The following is a 4,532-nucleotide window of genomic DNA, read 5'->3' as shown; positions in this document are numbered from 1 at the left end:
GCCAGTAAGACCAAGGAATTGATTGTGGACTTCAGCAAAGAGGAAGTCGAGGGAACACATATTAGTCTTCATCAAAGGATCAGCACTGGAAAGGGTGAGCAGTTTCAAGTCCCTGGGTGTCAGCATCTTTGAGGATCTATCAATAGTGATGCAGTTACAAAGGAGGCAAGATGGCGGCAATATTCTCAGAAAAGATTCTAGCAAATTTCTACAGATGTACCATGGAGAGCATTCTAACTGGTTGTACAACCGTTGGATATACATCAGTCATGGTCTGGGGCCTCTGCGTAGGATCAGAAAAAGCAGCAGAAAGTTGCAAACTCAGCCAACTCCATCATGGGCACTAGCCTCCCCAGCAACCAGGGCATCTTCAAAAAGCCATGCCTCAAAAAGACAGCACCATGTTCGCTGGCATGGTTCGGGAGGGTTTAAACTAATTTGCAGGGGGAATGGGACCCAGATCGATAGAGAAGTGAAAGAAGTGCATGGAGTAAAGCCAGATCTAACATATAGAGAGGCTTTGAGGAAAGAGAAGTAGAATAAACGGTGTAAAGGTAGTAAGGTAGAAGGGCTGAAGTGTGTGTACCTCAATGCAAGAAGCATCAGGAACAAAGGTGATGAACTGAGAGCTTGGATACATACATGGAATTATTATGTAGTGGCCATTATAGAGACTTGGCTGGCACCAGGGCAGGAATGGATTCTCAATATTCCTGGATTTCAGTGCTTTAAAAGGGATAGAGAGGGCAGAAAAGGGGGAGGAGGGGTGGCATTACTGGTCAGGGATACTATTACAGCTACAGAAAGGATAGGTATTGTAACAGGATCCTCTTTTGAGTCAGTATGGGTGGAAATCAGGAACAGGAAGGGAGCAATTACTATCTTGGGGGTATTCTATAGGCCCCCTAGTAGCAGCAGAGATACAGAGGAGCAGATTGGGAGGCAGATTTTGGAAAGGTGCAAAGATAACAGGTTTGTTATCATGGGTGACTTTTTTTTTCCCCTTTTTTTGAGCAAAGAAAAGTTACATAAAACTTTATTACAGATTCATCTTTCAAACATAAAAAAGTTACACTGTCTATAAAAAGTAACATTCTCACTGATATTGTACATCCTGGGGATACACTTGTACCCCTTTATTTGTTCCTTGAAGCAGTTAGAGATCGGCAACTGCTGTCCAAAGCATCTGAATCAATCACAATACATCTGGTCTGGATGCTGCTTCAGCAAAAGGCCTTCACTGGTGACAAATCATTCTGCAGCATTCGAACCAGTATTTTTGCCATCGCAAGCTACAATCTTCACTTTATCCACTTTGACGAGTTCAGTAACTTCTCGGAATTCCACATCATTCAGAACAAATGTCCATAGATTATCACAGAATCTGTATGTGTTCAAAGAGCCCCTGAAGTTGACTCGATTGCGCACTCTCTGTGCCAAGGCATTGTTGATTGCTTTGTCAAACTGTAACAGGACCTGGAGAGCCAGTTGAGGGCTGATCTGCTGGGACTGGATCAGCTCGTCCAGGCTCTCCTGCAGACTGTTTCCCAGCGTCGTGTTCCGGTACAGCTGATACGCCATCATGGCTGCCCAGCAACACTGCGCAGGCACGTACTGATCAGCTCCGCCCTGCAACCCTGCACCTATCATGGGTGACTTTAACTTCCCTAATATTGATTGGCACCTGATTAGTTCCAGGGGTTTAGATGGGGCAGAGTTTGTTAAGTGTGTCCAGGACGGATTCCTGTCACAGTATGTGGACAGGCCGACCGGGGGAATGCCATACTAGATCTAGTACTAGGTAATGAACCGGGTCAGGTCACAGATCTCTCAGTGGGTGAGCATCTGGGCGACAGTGACCACCGCTCCCCGGTCTTTAGCATTATCACGGAAAAAGATAGAATCAGAGAGAACAGGAAAATTTTTAATTGGGGAAGGGCAAATTATGAGGCTATAAGCCTAGAACTTGCGGGTGTGAATTGGGATGATGTTTTTGCAGGGAAAAACATCATCCCAATTCACATCATCCCAATTACTACGGACATGTGGTCGATGTTTAGAGATCTCTTGCAGGATGTTAGGGATAAATTTGTCCCGGTGAGGAAGATAAAGAATGGTAGGGTGAAGGAACCATGGGTGACAAGTGAGGTGGAAAATCTAGTCAGGTGGAAGAAGGCAGCATACATGAGGTTTAGGAGGCAAGGATCAGATGGGTCTATTTAGGAATATAGGGAAGCAAGAAAGGAGCTTAAGAAGGGGCTGAGAAGACCAAGAAGGGGGCATGCGAAGGCCTTGGCGAATAGGGTAAAGGAAAACCCCAAGGCATTCTTCAATTATGTGAAGAAAAAAAGGATGACAGGAGTGAAGGTAGGACCGATTAGAGATAAAGGTGGGAAGATGTGCCTGGAGGCAGTGGAAGTGAGCGAGGCCCTCAATGAATACTTCTCTTCGGTATTCACCAATGAGAGGGAACTTGATGATGGTGACGACAATATGAATGAGGTTGATGTTCTGGAGCATGTTGATATTAAGGGAGAGGAGATGTTGGAGTTGTTAACATACATTAGGACGGATAAGTCCCCGGGGCCTGATGGAATATTCCCCAGGCTGCTCCACGAGGCAAGGGAAGAGATTGCTGAGCCTCTGGCTAGGATCTTTATGTCCTCGTTGTCCACGGGAATGGTACCGGAGGATTGGAGGGAGGCGAATGTTGTCCTCTTGTTCAAAAAAGGTAGTAGGGATAGTCCGGGTAATTATAGACCAGTGAGCCTTATGTCTGTGGTGGGAAAGCTGTTGGAAAAGATTCTTAGAGATAGGATCCCTGGGCATTTAGAGAATCATGGTCTGATCAGGGACAGTCAGCATGGCTTTGTGAAGGGCAGATCGTGTCCAACAAGCTTGATAGAGTTCCTTGAGGAGGTCACCAGGCATATAGATGAGGGTAGTGCAGTGGATGTGATCTATATGGATTTTAGTAAGGCATTTGACAAGGTTCCACATGGTAGGCTTATTCAGAAAGACAGAAGGCATGGGATCCAGGGAAGTTTGGCAGGTGGATTCAGAACTGGCTTGCCTGCAGAAGGCAGAGGGTTGTGGTGGAGGGAGTACATTCAGATTGGAAGATTGTGACTAGTGGTGTCCCACAAGGATCTGTTCTCCGACCTCTACTTTTCGTGATTTTTATTAACGACCTGGATGTGGGGTAGAAGGGTGGGTTGGCAAATTTGCAGACGACACAAAGGTTGGTGGTGTTGTAGATAGTGTAGAGGATTGTCAAAGATTGCAGACAGACATTGATAGGATGCAGAGGTGGGCTGAGAAGTGGCAGATGGAGTTCAACTGGGAGAAATGTGAGGTGGTACACTTTGGAAGGACAAACTCCAAGGCAGAGTACAAAGTAAATGGCAGGATACTTGGTTGTGTGGAGGAGCAGAGGGATCTGGGGGTACATGTCTGCAGATCCCTAGACGTTGCCTCACAGGTGGATAGGGTAGTTAAGAAAGCTTATGGGGTGTTAGCTTTCATAAGTCGAGGGATAGAGTTTAAGAGTCGCAATGTAATGATGCAGCTCTATAAAACTCTGGTTAGGCCACACTTGGAGTACTGTGTCCAGTTCTGGTCGCCTCACTATAGGAAGGATGTGGAAGCATTAGAAAGGGTACAGAGGAGATTTACCAGGATGCTGCCTGGTTTAGAGAGTATGCATTATGATCAGAGATTAAGGGAGCTAGGGCTTTACTCTTTGGAGAGAAGGAGGATGAGAGGAGACATGATAGAGGTGTACAAAATAATAAGAGGAATAGATAGAGTGGATAGCCAGTGCCTCTTCCCCAGGGTACCACTGCTCAATACAAGGGGACATGGCTTTAAGATAAGGGGTGGCAAGTTCAAGGGGGATATTAGAGGAAGGTTTTTTACTCAGAGAGTGGTTGGTGCGTGGAATGCACTGCCTGAGTCAGTGGTGGAGGCAGATACACTAGTGAAGTTTAAGAGACTACTAGACAGGTATATGGAGGAATTTAAGGTGGGGGCTTATATGGGATGCAGGGTTTGAGGGTCAGCACAACATTGTGGGCCGAAGGGCCTGTTCTGTGCTGTACTATTCTATGTTCTATGTTCTATTAAGGATTCCCATCACCCAGGACATGCCCTCTTCTCATTGCTACCATCAAGAAGGAGGTACAGGAGCCTGAAGACACGCACGCTGTTTCAAGAACAGCTTCTTCCTGATCACCATCAGATTTCTGAATGGACAATGACCTCACTATTATTTTTCTCTTTTTTGCTCTCTTTTTACACTACTTATTTAATTTAATACATATACTTATATTTGTAATTTATAGATTTTTATGATGTATTGCACTGTACTGCTGAAGCAAAAGATCAAATTTCATGACATACAATATACCACTGATATTAAACCTGATTCCGATTTGGGATTCCCTCCCTTCTTAAAAAGTGGAGCAACATTAGAGACGTTCTGATTCTGATTCACCTTGGCCGCATTGGAGAATTCAGCCAAATGGCCTGTT

The 4,532-nt window shown here is 45.3% G+C and overlaps 1 pseudogene; it reads right to left on the bottom strand.

The window, feature by feature from the left end:
- Positions 1-1,081: 1,081 nt before the first annotated feature.
- LOC140202182 (transcription initiation factor IIA subunit 2 pseudogene) lies at positions 1,082-1,618 on the bottom strand (annotated as a pseudogene).
- Between the last annotated feature and the right edge of the window lie 2,914 nt (positions 1,619-4,532).

The sequence above is a fragment of the Mobula birostris genome, chromosome 8, assembly GCF_030028105.1.
Source record: "Mobula birostris isolate sMobBir1 chromosome 8, sMobBir1.hap1, whole genome shotgun sequence".
In the NCBI taxonomy this organism is placed as follows: domain Eukaryota; kingdom Metazoa; phylum Chordata; class Chondrichthyes; order Myliobatiformes; family Myliobatidae; genus Mobula; species Mobula birostris.
The sequence above is the reverse complement of the archived record's forward strand: the minus strand, read 5'-3'. Positions and strand labels throughout refer to the sequence as shown.